This window comes from Anolis carolinensis, chromosome 5 (genome assembly GCF_035594765.1).
Source record: "Anolis carolinensis isolate JA03-04 chromosome 5, rAnoCar3.1.pri, whole genome shotgun sequence".
Classification (NCBI taxonomy): domain Eukaryota; kingdom Metazoa; phylum Chordata; class Lepidosauria; order Squamata; family Dactyloidae; genus Anolis; species Anolis carolinensis.
The window spans coordinates 31,430,984-31,445,683 of NC_085845.1; the positions used below are offsets into that span (position 1 = coordinate 31,430,984).

The 14,700-nt window shown below is 38.6% G+C and overlaps 1 protein-coding gene across 2 annotated transcripts in view; it reads right to left on the reverse strand.

Annotated features, from left to right (window-relative positions):
- The window catches only part of arsj (arylsulfatase family member J), a 53,340-nt gene that overhangs the window by 13,797 nt on the left and 24,843 nt on the right, over positions 1-14,700 (reverse strand). The gene's annotated exons all lie outside the window — the stretch shown is intronic.

Below are 14,700 nucleotides of genomic sequence, written 5' to 3' on the forward strand. Positions count from 1 at the left end.
CTGTTTCCAATCTTCCTGTCTAGAAACACACTGCAAGTATCTACAGTTTACAGAATGCCTTGCAATATAATCACGTATTTAAATTGCAAAATAAGAATGTCTGTTTCAAAAACATATGGTACCAACATGACAATAAAACAGATCCAGTATGGTATTAATAAGTAGTATTATGAAAGCCCTTAGTAAACAGCTTTTGGCTCAGAATATTAGTGATAAACATAGGACAATGAACTATGTAATAACATTAATTCTTATGACTATCCTGGATTTTGACTCTATTTTTGCACTAAATTCTTGATGTTTATCTTTTAAAATATCTTTGTTGCTAAGGAGATTTAAAAACCTCTCATGGATTCTTATAACAGCAATCACAAGGACATTAAGATATGTATCCGCTACTTCAAAGCTTCCATTTTATTCCAAACAGGGCTTTAAAAAATTGAGTATATCAAAAGATTCCTCTCTGACAGGTAATATTTGAATCCACTAACTCATCTGATGTGACATGAAGTGGTATAGTTTCCACGATAGAATAGCTGTCCCGCAATATCCTGTGTGATATTTGTAGCTTATGCAAATATGTTAATGTAGATTAAATTGTTATGTATCCTCTGCTAATGTCTGCCCAATCATTGTGTATGTTGCAGCACAATCTGTTCTAGTTCTATGAATTGCACTATGTGCAATGCAAAATACTATGAGGTCCAGTCTTACAGATATTTTCTTGGAAGTAAATGCCACTTATCTAAAGCATTGGTTATAAAAATAGTAATGTCTCCTAGAAATAAAATCCAACATATGCTATGTTCAGCGAAGGACAAGAGGGATCCTCTCACCTCTGCAGGAGTCTACCGTATACCATGAAGCTGTGGACAAGTCTACATAGGGACCACCAAATGCAGCATTGCCCAAACACGAATCAAGGAACATGATTCAACCAGAATAATTCAACCAGAGAAGTCAGCCATAACAGAGCACTTGATGAACCAACCTGGACACAGCATATTATTTGACAACACAGAAATACTGGACCTTTCTAACACGTCAGACTGAACAGAGAAGCCATTGAAATCCACAAGATGTGGACAATTGCAGCAGAAAGGAGAAAACTATGAAAATGAAAAAAAATCTGGCTACCAGTATTAAAAAACTCTAAAATCAGAACAGTAAATAAAGAACAACACTCTGAAAACAGACAAATTCCAGACATGAAACAATCAGGGACAGCTAACACCTCCCAACAAAGGATTCTCCCCAACAGGAAGAAGCCAGGCCTTGAGGCCACAAGAGCATAAAATGCTGATCAAAATGATTAATTACAACATCCACACCGGCCTCCAAGAGACAAGAGTTCTTTCTCTCACCCTGGACCTTGCACAGATATATAAACTTCCCTTGCCTAGTTTCAAACATAAACCTCTGAGGATGCCTGCCACAGATGTGGGAGAAATGTCAGTAGAGAAAGCTTCTGGAACATGGCCATGCAGCCCGAAAGACTCACAGCAACCCAGTGATTCCGGCCATGAAAGTCTTCGACAATACATTGAACAACAACGCTAATAACAGCATACTCTCCAACTATCCTGATTTGGCGGGGGGGGGGGGGGGGAATCTTGAATAATCCTTTGCCGTCCCATTTTTTCAGCTACTTTTAAAAAGTTCCCAGTTTCTTTCTCTTCCAATTTTTCTTCTTTGTCCTCATCTTACTTCAATTGCTCCAAACTGACCTCAAGAATCTTGCCCATCACTGTAGAATGATTAGATTTCTTTCTCTCCTTTTATTTCCTGCAGTTAAAAATCTTTTCCTAAGCCTAAAACAGAGAGGAGCTTACACAATGCTCTACACCTGCTAGTGAACATGGGGACATTTTTAGCTCAATTTTTAGTTCAATAAAGCCTGAAACCAATGTATTATGCTTAATAGATCAAATTTCTTAACAGAGTCAATGAGAAAAACTCATTTATTAAGCAGAAGCATTTCCTAGCCAAAGATATAGTCACACATTTTTAACAGTTGTGCTGGTTTTATTTAATCACCATTAAGTGTAACATTTATGCTGTTTCTGTAAAATACATCTTCAGTGTTATATTTAGTATTTATTTAGTTGATTCATTTCCTCTGACTCATCCAAAGGCTACCATCTCTTTTGGGCAGGCAGTTTAGCTGATTAGATTATTTATTCCAGCACCCTTCACCCAATATCAATTTAGATTAATCTAACATAAGAGAACTTATTCAGCAATATTAGAAACTTGTTTATGTGTTAAACTGTTTCCAGAATCAGTGTTGTAGCATTTCTTCCAGATGGATGGTGATGTTGCACTTTAGTTGCTTTTCACCAGTCATGACTGATTTTGATACACATGGAACTTCACTTAAAGAAGTTATGCAAGCAATTCCTAATTTATAACTGAACAACTTGTGCTATCTTTTTAACTGTTGTGATATCGTGTCTGTATTCAAAGCAATCCACTGACTTCTAGTGATCTAAGTATATACAACTAGCTACAGAAATGCTGTAACGGTGCTCAATGCAGTCATGCCAGCTACATGACCTTGGAGGTGTCTACGGACAACGCGGGCTCTTTGGCTTAGAAATGGAGATGAGAATCACTCGCCAGTGTCGGACTTGACTATACTTAATGTCAGGGGCAAATCTTTACCTTACAGAAATGCAGCCCTTAGTATAACCCAGAGAAAACAATGGAAGTTTCAGACATGTTATGCACATAATCAAAGAATTACTGAATTTGAAGAGGTCTCAAGAAGTAACTAGTCTGACCTCGTACCTCTGCAGAAATCAATAGCTAAAACATCCTGAAGAATCTGCTTTCCAAAGTCTGTTTCAAAAGTTTAGTAAAGGTAAAGGTTTTCCCCTGACATTAAGTCCAGTCGTGTCCAACTCTGGGGGTTGGTGCTCATCTCCATTTCTAAGTGAAAGAGCTGGTGTTGTCTGTAGACACCTCCAAGGTCATGTGGCCAGAATGACTGCATGAAGTGCCGTTACCTTTCCGCTGGAGCGGTACCTATTGATCTACTCACATTTGCATGTTTTCAAACTGCTACGTTGGCAGAAGCTGGGGCTAACAGCAGGTGCTCACTCCACTCTCTGGATTTGAACCTGCGACCTTTCGGTTCACAAGTTCAGCAGCTCAGTGCTTTAACATGCTGCGCCACTGGGGGCCCTTTCAAAAGTTTAGTGGAGGAAAATATGACACTTTCTGCAGGAGTCTATTTAATGTGCCTTGTCTACTTGACTTTATTTCCACAGCACTCTTAATCTATATAATATATTTCAGAAATCTTGATAAATTTACAATGGAACAATTTACCTTTGGAGGAGTAAAACCAAGAAACCCAAGAAGTGAAAATTAATATTCCTGTCCCTTTATTTAATTGAACAGAAAATACTAGAAATATGATGGGAAAGCAGGAAGGAGAGCCTCATGTGAATACTGCACCTTCACATTATCTCACCCTGAATTTCATCATTATTATTCCAAATCTTAAAGGGAAAATATCAAGTGTGCATGTATGTGTACCAGGTTAGTTCCCATGTTCTCACTTTGCAGTGCAGATAAGACTGGCAAACTAGTTCATCAGATACTTAATACAATAATCCAGGCAGTAAACCAGCCACATAGATAGCTTTAACATCTAGGTTTAGTGCCAAGAGAAGGTTAGGTGATAGCTGAACATGAAATAACCAATGAAAGCTTTTCCTCCAACATCTAACCCTCTCCTTGCTCCCTTCTTAACAACAATATGATTAATTTCTAATAAAAGGAGAAGCACAAACCAGTAACAGGACTCGCTTTATTAGTGAAAGTAAAATTCAATTTAGCTATTCTTTTTAAAATGCAATGAAATATTATTACCTTAACTTATTATGAAGAAGTGAAGATATCAAAACAAAAAATAAGAGAATAAGAAAAATGCCAGTCTTGATCTGGCTCTATGCATAAATTTCTTACTGATTACTATTGTTGCTGCATGATTTCAAGTTGTTTCAAACTTATGGTGACCCTAATGCAAACCTATCACAGGATTTCCTTGGCAATATTTGTTCAGAAGGTGGTGCCTTTGCTTTCCTGGGAGGCTGTGAGCTATACTCTGGGATAGGAATATCTCTTTGCTCGTGCCTGTTCCACACTGCTGCATCACTGAAAGTGCCTGGGCTACTTCTGTAGGTTTTTCCATGTGGATTATCCCCTGATCTGTCTGTGAAATAGTGTGTGTGTCTCAGGGAATTCTTTGGTTTCATTGTTAAAAGTGCACATTAACATTAATGTTTGTGCTCAGATTGTGGTGACAACCAACAGAGCTGTGGATATATGGGACAGAGATAGGATTAACACCTCACAACAGTTGGATGATACACCAGTGTGTATATGCGGCAGGGGCAGGAAACCCTACTCCTACCTCTACCCCGATATGGCTATGGATGGACGAAGTACTGAAAACCCAACCTATGCAGTGCATATAAACACTGCTCAGGTCTTGCCTTAGTCCTATTGCTGAAGATGTCAAACTAGGCATCTTTGATTTACATTGGCCCATATCTCAGTGGATCCACAGTATGTGGCCCATATAGAGACAGCCTGAGAGGGAGGTAGACAATTTTTGGTATGTCAGTGTGTGTACACACTCCCAGCATAAGATTTTACGAACTAGCTGCAGATTGGCAGATAAATGACAGCACTGCATATTTATGCTATTTGAATAACATGGGCCATTCTGCTTCTAACAGCCTACTTGGTTGCTAGTCTGAGTATGGAGCCTATATTTGACAGTCAATCTCAACTCAATTAAAAACACTAAATCAATGGTGGGAATCAGATGGCCACCCAGCTGTTGCCAGCATTCACGTAGCCAACATAGTCAATCGTGGGGAATGTTAAGAGTTGCAGTCCAACATCTTGAAGGTTTTGTAATTCCCAAGTCAGTATTCAATTAACACAGATGCAAATTCCATTAATTTATTACATTTATTCTAGTTGGATGTGAAGGTTGTATTTAGGCCAGATGCTATAGAAAACTCTCCATTTCTCTTTCCCACTTCTTCTGTTCAACTGGGAAAAGCTTGCAATTATAAAGCAATTCAAATATTGCAATCAATTATAAAAAAATTATTTCCAGATAAAATTTAAAGCAAATCAATGGACCCCAAGAGACTGAAACTGTTTATGCAGATGCTTTTTTAAATCTTGTCAGAAACAACTTGAGAACATACTGCAAGTCACTTCTGGTGTGAGAGAATTGGCCATCTACAGAGATCTTGCCCAGAGGACACCCAGATGTGTTATTGGGAGGCTTCTCTCATGTCCCTGCAAACTAGAGCTGACAGACAGGAGCTCACCCTGCCTCGTGGATTCAAACTAGCAACCTTCAGGTCAACAACCCAACCTTCAAGTCAGCAGTTCACAGGTCTGCTCCTGTCTGTCAGCTCTAGCTTGCAGGGACATGAGAGAAGCCTCCTAGCAACACATCCGGGTGTCCCCTGGGCAACGTCTCTGTAGACAGCCAATTCTCTCACACCAGAAGCATTTTGCAGTATGTTCTCAAGTTGCTTCTGACACGATTTTAAAAAAGCATCTGCATAAACAGTTTAAGTTTATTGGGGTTCATTGACCCCAGTTTTAGTCTACTGGGGTCTAGGGTTTAACCCATTGTGCCACCACGGCTCCCATGCAGATGCTTATTACTGGGGAGTGGGATATGTTCCATTTGTATCATTGAATAAAATAGTATGATAAATTAGGAATAATCAGCAATCAACCATTATAAAAAAGAAGAGAATTAAACATTCAATCAGCAATTATCTACAACTAACAACCAGCCATAAGAAACTATCCCTTTAGTTTTTTAAATCACCTTTGGGCTGTGCATTGCTCATAAATGGTTTCAAAACTCCCACTTTCTTCATCCATGCAGCAGTTGCAATGAATAAAGTATCTTCCAATGTAAACATGAAGCTTTGCTGTACAATTCATTTTAATGCCTTGCTGGGAAATCTCAACAATCACAGTCATGATAGCATATGAGCAGGCACCAACCTCTCATTGGCAATGCTGAGCTTCATGGAGCTTTGGATGGCTGCCTGTTTCTTTTGCTTTCACTGTGACTACATGAACAGTAATTATAGTGCAACAGGTGGAAAGCATGTGTGCGTGCCTATTGTTTTACATGCTATATGTTTGGTACAGCTGTGAAACTGGAGCTAATGTTCTCAGCTTTATCATTAATTTTGTGCATTCACATCCTGGAAGAAAAAATATTGATTGCATAATTCAGTTTCTTAATGTGTTTTAAATGCATACAGATGGGACACACACATACATATAGAAAAAGAGAAAGTTGGATGAAACTTAACACTTGTCGGGAAAAAAACAGAGCTCCCTTGAAATCTGAAAATCGGGAATAAAATCAGATCTTTTTTTTTTTTGGTGAAACACGTACAAACGCAACCTGAGAAAGAAAATGTTTCATTATGAAGTTCTTATACTGTAACTGAAGGTACAGGGAACTTCATAAAAGAAGGCTAGCATGTCTAAAGCAATTCAAAGGAATGCCTGTCTCCTTAAATTATCACTGTCTGCACCACCAGAAATACCACGTAAACAGATGCATGTCTAAAAGCAAAATGTTGTCATATTACTACCATATTCCAACTGACACACACGTAAGGATCTCTCTTGCATGCTCAGTATGGATGTCATACTGTGATACTGCTAAAGACACCAGAACTGTTCTTGATATCTAATACCGTGTTTCCTTGAAAATAAGACAGTGTCTTATATTAATTTTTGTTCCCAAAGATGTGCTAGGTCTTATTTTTAGGGGATGTCTGTCAGGACCCAGGCTGCAGAGCACCAATAACCATGCGCAGAGACCAGAATCTATCTAATATCTTTATTAAAGGATTATATAAAGTCAATAAAAATAAGTGAAGAATAAAGTTCAGAAATAGACCTTTCAGGAAAGGTCAAATATAGTCCAAGAAAATAATGTCCAATAGGAGATATTAAGGTCCAAAGTTATAATCCAATAACCGAAACACACACTCTGCCGAGCAAAGTGTGGGGAAATGACAAGGTCCTTTAGTCCATTGAAGCTTGACAACAGGGCTGGAAAACAAACTAGATTCTTGGCAAACAAGACTTGATACAAGGCTACAAAAGCAAGAACAAGGTCCGTGGCGAGGTCCGGGGAACAAGGCAGGCTTGGAACTAGAACAAGGTCTGTGGCGAGGTCCGGGGAACAAGGCAGGCTTGGAACTTGGTCCTGGAAACAAGGAACTGGAGTAGCGTAGTCCACACACGTTCTCACTCCTCAAGCTGACGAATTGACTCCGCAAGGATCTCCTTGCGGTAAAACACCTATATAGGATCTTGTTTTCCCGCCAAGGAACACTTTCCCTGGAGAACAAGAAGTGAAACCCAAACTGTGTCCAGATGCATGACTCCTTAGAATTTCCCAAGGGAAACAGGCTTAATCAGCTAATTGTCTGGCAGCGATTCTGGCGCTTCGGCGCTTCGCCTCCCTAGCACCTCTATCTCTATTATAATTATCCTTACGAGAGAACGGGGGAGAATTCTGCCCAAGGCTTGTTTGGCTGACTTCTTGAGGGCAAACATCCTGCAGGTGCAGGGGCTCCGATTCTGGCTGAATCGGTGGGAAACCCAAGTTTTCCTCTTCGTCTGCCACAATAGTACTAGGAACGGGACTACATGGCCCATGAGACATCACAATGTCTTATTTTTCCATGAAGAAGAATTCACATTTATTGTTAAACAAAAACATAAACATTTATTATATACTGTACAGTAGTTGTCATCATAAACCAGCATAACCAGACAAACTGTGAATCCTATAAAGAATTTCATGTTACTACCATTATTTCCATGTACAACTGGTATGTACATTTACTAATCCTGCATGCTCTGGTGTTCTGTTTGGCAGGCGCTGGGCATGCTTCCAAACAAAAACTTTGCTAGGTCTTACTTTCAAGGGAGGCCTTATATTTAGCAATTCAGCAAAACTTCTACTAGGTCTTATTTTTTGGGGATGTCTTATTTTCGGGGAAACAGGGTAATTCTTCAGCTTCTTGATCAACATTATACTACTATAGGCGATCACTTGTGACTAATTATGATTGTCTTCCAAGGGTAGAGTCTTGGCAGTGGGTCTGTAAGTGACTGTGGATACTTATTCTGGATCCATATGGTCTTTTACAATGTGAACATAGATTTTCAGATGGAAAGTGGTCATGACAAGGGTTTGCTTGACACACGTTTCTCTTGGTATGTTTCTCTTTTTCACAGTCTTTTCGTGCCTCTTCGAAATCTTCTACAATGCCAAAAATAAAACTTAATGGTATAATACTAGAAAATGTTGACAATTTCTGCTACCTATGCAGCCATCTCTCCACAAAAGTTGATATTGATGCCAAAATACACACTGTCTGATCAACATAGTCATTTATTAGAGTCAAAGGCTGCATTTATATGGTAGAATTAATGGAATTTGACACAACTTTAACTGCTCAATACTTTATGGCTCAATACTATGGTATCATGGGAGGGGTAATTTTATAAGTTCTTTAGCTTTCTCTGTCAAAAAGTGCTATTATTTCACCAAACTATAAATCCAAGGATTCCATAGCATTGCAGTTGGTACAGTGGTTTGAATGTTTGATTAGGACTCTAGGACACCAGAATTCAAATCTCCACTCAGCTATGAACACCTTCTGGGTGGCATTAAACAAGTTGCATTCCCAGCCTAAGATGATGATAAAACTTTCACAAGTAAATCTTATCAAGGAAATCCTGTTGTCATAGGCCAGTCAATGTGATGGCATACAAGAAGAAATCATTGCAAATATTTTCTACTGTCACTTGCAACAAAATAATCTAGTTCATCTTGTTTGTTGTTTTTATGCTTTTTTGTTGTTGTTGTTTTTTTTTTTGTTCACCCTTGTCACTTCAGAGCAAAATAGTGGTCCAGAAATGTATTTGACCAAGTCTATTCAATAAGAAAGCTGTGATTGTCTACCAAATGGAGATCTTAGCAACCATCCTGCTTTAATCAGGGTCCATTTTAATGAGTTCTGTGTAGCACAACTTCAAATATTAATGTTGGTTTTTATGCTCTGTCCTAGGAGTTGGTGAATTAATGGATTTAACAGGTTTTTAAACTTAATTTTATTAATTTTTCAGCAAACACAACTTAAATCCACCCCCCCACCCCCCTATTTTAATCACTCAAAATTGATTGAACAGTTCTTAAGGGGGAACCTTCACAATTTTTGTTTCAAATGCGATCTAGGGTGCACAATTTTTTCACCACAAAACCTGATTTTATTCTTTAGACGAGTCCCTCCAAGTGATCAATATTAAGCACTAAAATAGTCTCTTCCCCCATGCATCTGTCAAGATCTTTATCAGATATTCCCTAGTCATGGAAATTTGCTTTTTTCTTTAATCCAGTAAAATATGGGTAAAGAAATTTTCCACAAGTTATTTAAGACTTAATTCAGCCTGGTTTCTATTGCTGGAAAGTTGTATGGGAAAAATTAAGCTGTACATCTTAAATCTGTATTTTTAGCATATTTGCTATCATTAGCTATTAAGAGGATGTTGTTTTTATCCTAGGCCTAGGAAATCGGGCTAGTTAGAAATTTAAATTAATTCAAAAATGTCTCTGGAGGCATTCTGGCTGAAATAATGAAAGAGCCAATTACGACAGCTTCATAATTTATACAGACAAAATAAATGTAATTACACGCACATTTGTGAATGTTTTGCTGAATATCTCATGGGTGAAATCTGCAGCTTAATTAAGATGTTTTAAAAAGTTTTGAAAGACAACATGATACATTCTACATATAGTTAGGCTTACATAATCGATTTGAGTGTATGCTTTTGTACACCCATCTCTATATGGAATCATATATCTACTGTTTACAGATAAACACAAGCTTAGCATGATGGTGGCTGTTACCCAGGTTAAATTCTGGGCAATGCTAGTTGTTACAAAATGAACAGTAATGATGTTTGAAAGGCATTTGTCCAAGATCCTGAAAATTCAGCAGCTGATAACAGGTGTGAAATGGCAGTTGTTGTTTGTTGTTGTTTGTTGTTAACTGCTGTCAAGTTAACTCTGACTTATAGCAACACTATTAATGAGAGACTTCCAAGTCACCCTAACAGCTTTCTTTGGGTCTTGCAGACTATGGGCTGTGGCTCCTTTGACTGAAAGTATCTATCTGTAATGAGTCTTATTTTTTCCCTATTGCCTGCTACCTTACCAAGCCTTATTGCCTTTTCTAGTGTCATGTCTTCTCATATCTCAAGTATGACAATCTCACATCAACTAGCTCTGCTCCTAGGAAGCAGACAGGGCTGATTTGCTTTATAAACCTGTTTTATATGCAACTGGACTAGCCAATTTAATCCTGTTTAGATAGAATAACATTCACCTCTATTATGATTTCATCTCCAATAACAGAGTTCAATTCTTCATGGGAAATAAAGGTATGGTCCATTCTCAGTTTATGTGTCTACTGTCCAGTTATTTATTTATTTCGTGTCAAAAGCATTGGTACAGCAAATACATTTCAAATAATGGAAATAAAATAGAAAAGAAAAGAAATCACAAGCAACTAAATAGTTTTGGACCAAAAGCGGGCAACAGCAACCGCATTGTCTGTAGCTTTAAACAACTCCTCCTCCATACATGAGGCAGGGCATTGTGGGCAAGCATACATATGCGGAGTTGTTTGTTCAGCTCCACAGTCACACAAGGTGGAGGATTCCTCCAGGTAGTGCCACCTTGCCAAGTTGTCTTTTGATCTGCCCACTCCGCTTCTGAGTCTGTTCAGGGACTTCCAAGTTGCCCATTCCTGGTTTGCCCCTGGAGGAAGACCCTCTTGGGGGGCCATCCAGTTAGAATTGCCAGGTTTAGCTGCCCAGAGGGACACCCTTGCTGTTGCTGGAGGAACATCAAGAGGAGTGGTGGTTCTCATGAAGCCCTTCCTTGATTTGAGTCTGGTGGGAGGAGGCTGATAGCCATGCAGTGGGTGGCTTTCACAATGTTCGACCTTTTTTCTCTCACCGTTAGCAGCAACTTCCCGTTGCACGTCAGGAGGGGCAATGCCAGCTAACTTGTAGAATTTATCAACAGGTGTAGGTTTAAGGCATCCCGTGATGATTCTGCATGTTTCATTCAGTGCTATGTCCACCTGCTTTGCATGGGCAGACTTGTGCCAAACAGGACAGGCATACTCTGCAGTTGAGAAAGACAAGGCCAGGGCTGATGTTCTTATTACTTGTGGGTCTGCTCCCCATGCGCTGCCAGTCAGTTTCCGCAGGATGTTATTGCGTGCAGCTACTTTGTGCTTGGTGTTTATGCAGTGTCCAGTACAAACTGTCCAGTACAAATGCCTGAATACATGTGAAGAATTAGGTGCATTGCTCTTTAAAATATTCATAACCTTGAAAAAGATCAGATCACCACTTCTGTTTCAGAAGAAACATGCATCTACTGCACCCCCTTCAAATTAATGGGGAGATCATTTTTCATATATGGAGATAGATATATATATATATATATATATATATATATATATATATATATATAGACACACACACACACACACACTCAACTGCAAAGAGTAACAAGAACATTATACCTCTGGGAATTCAGAACTGATTAACTTGTTTTGAAGGTAACATAGGCCCATTGTTCTTTATTTCACTGTTAGAACCTATTAAACAGATTTCCCCCCTTCTCTCTTAAGGTTGGGTACTACTCACTGTATCCTAGCTGCTATAATGTTGTTCAGGATTCTGCCAGAATAGCCCACTGTGTAGAGACATTCAACTTGAAAAAGTTTAAGCTTAACATATTAGTAGGGTACACAACTTCACAATGTGTACTCGTCCTGGTTTTTCAGTTTAGGTTTTGCTGTGCTGGGTATCAGGGGTCTCGGTAGGATTTCTACTTGTGCTCCCAGTGCGATCAGAAACTCTAATCTCTCTCTGAAAGATCAGGATCCCAGATCATGCAAAGAACACAACTGTAAAAGATACTGAAAATTTACCAGAATGTCTACAATTTTTCTTGTCATGAGCTGTAACTTGAACTCGAAGCATTCAGTTCTGTTTGTGAGGAGAGCAGTCTAGAACATGTTCTTGACAGTGAATTATTTTTGGGCTGCAGAATAGATTTGCTCAGTTACACTGGGCATTAAGTCTTCCTGTATAGGAAGAACTACTACTGTAAACTTCCTGTTCAGACTGTAAACTTTGTTAATTCAGAAATCAAAAGAAAAATAAAATAAACTTCACTTGATACCACGGAGCTCCCGGTGGCACAGTGGGTTAAATCCTTGTGATGCCAGGCCTGATGACTTGAAGGTTGGGTTGCTGACCTGAAGGTTGCTGGTTCGAATCCAACCCGGGGAGAGCACGGATGAGCTCCCTCTATCACCTCTAGCTCCATGCAGGGACGTGAGAGAAGCCTCCCACAAGGATGTTTTAAAAAAACATCTGGGCATCCCCTGGGCAATGTCCTTGAGATGGCCAATTCTCTCATACCAGAAGCGACTTGCAGTTTCTCAAGTCACTACTGACACACAAAAAACACACAAACAAAAAAAAACTTGATACCACAGTGAAACAAGCATAAGAACTTTGGAAACTCATCCTACAGAAACTAAACTGACCTTCTCAATGATGTTTTTCTGGCAGCATGTGTAGACTTTCTCTTTTCAAACAGATCTTTAGGAAGTAAGAAATGTAATCTTAAACTAAAATGTTCAAAAGAATGTGCTGCATTATCTACTTTTTTCTTTTTAACCGATATATTCTTTAAGGTTACTAATGTAATTATGTTTTACTGTTTTCACATTTTTCTTAGTGATGTGAGCTTTTATATGGGTTGATTTCAACTTTTGTGAGAGGCCTTGAATCCCAAAGCTTGGAATAAGGTAGGATATGAATGAAAGAATGACATGTAGATATCTAGTGAAGTTGTAAAGAAGAAGTATCACAATGGAAACATCTCCTAGTTGCCTAGTGACACCTTTGATGATTATTTAAAATGAATAGGTGTGATTATTTAGTTTTAGAGATCATAATGGCAGCTATTTATATGTAGCTCAGAAACAGAACTTGTTTTGTCCCAAATCTTAGACCTCTCTTGATAGGTTGTGGTATTTTGCTAATAAAGAACACCATCTGTGTGCTTTCAGGACAAGCCATGGAGATATATGAGAACAGTATCACAAAATAATAATGGTTTATCTTAACTGAAGTGTCAACCAAACTTCTGTAGTTTCATTATTAAATGTTGACTACATTCTTGGCAAGACAATAAAGGAAGATGTCTTTCCATTGCACAATTGCAATAGCAGGTGCCCAAGCTTGGCTGTGTACCAGGAATTAGTTCATAAAAGTGTAAGAAAACTTAGGTTTGTTTCCAGGAACAGTCTCAACATGAAGACGAGGATTTAAAAAGAAAAAGAGAACAAAGCAAAACACTTCCATGTGACAAAAGGATAAGTTTGGATTCAAGCAAAACTTGATTCCACCTGCATGTTATTACACCAACAGATTCGTTCAAAGCTATGTAACTACACTGGACAGCTCTAAGCAAATCCATCTTTGCAAATCCATCTCCACATGAATGGAAACCTGGTAAACCAGTGTTGCCTAATGGTTTCCAGATAAGTGGGGTGCAGAATCCACTTCAGATTTTAGTCTGAACTGCAAAGGAACTATTCAAGGTGCTAAGCTTACTCCTCAAAACAGCTTCAAAGGACTGGTTAGGTTCTTTAAAGCTAAGTGCAAAACCTACAGTGCATTCATTACTGCCACACCAAGAATGGAATCAACAGTGGAGGACTGCCTTATATGTAGTAAGTTTTGTGAGATCTCTAATATATCCAATTGCATAGTATACTCTTGGGACTTCCTGAATGCAAAGCATGTCTCACTGATGTTCTCTCTCACTGAATTATATGATAGATTACACAGGCCAACAAAACAAGTTTTTTTTGGTGTTTTGGTTTTTAGGCCTGTTCCAGGGTTATTTGGGGTGCTGATTCAGAAAATTGCATTGGATAGACTGCATCAGCTCTAGTTTCTTAAATATTGTTATCATGATTTTCTATGGGTGAGCAGATGAAGACTGGTATATGGCATATATTCTGTATCTCAAAAACTGGAGCTAATAGAAGAAAATTGGTATCATTTTTGGAACCAGCAGGTCAAAAATTAGTCAAATACTGGGCTAACATTTGAGGCACCAAAATGTTTGTTGGTCAGTGTTATCATTAGCTATTTCTAACTTTCTCTGCTACAAAACTAATAATTATTATGTGCTTACAGCATTGGGTGAAAAGAAGTTAGGCACTGTTCATTTCAATTATGTTCATCACTATGGGGTGTGTGTGTGTGTGGGGGGGGATCCATCAACAAAGTGAATATTTCTACTAGTAAGTTTAGAAAGAGTGTATATTCAGAGACAGGTTCAAGGGCTTCATGCTGACAAATCAGTTTTCATCTAAGTCACATACGCTTCCATTTTCCTCCTTTGTTTATATAGTAGTACATAAATATTTTGTGAATTACATTTCTCTGTTCGACAAAATGAATATAGGCTTCCTTCTTCCAGAGTTGTGTCATTTTTGTTAT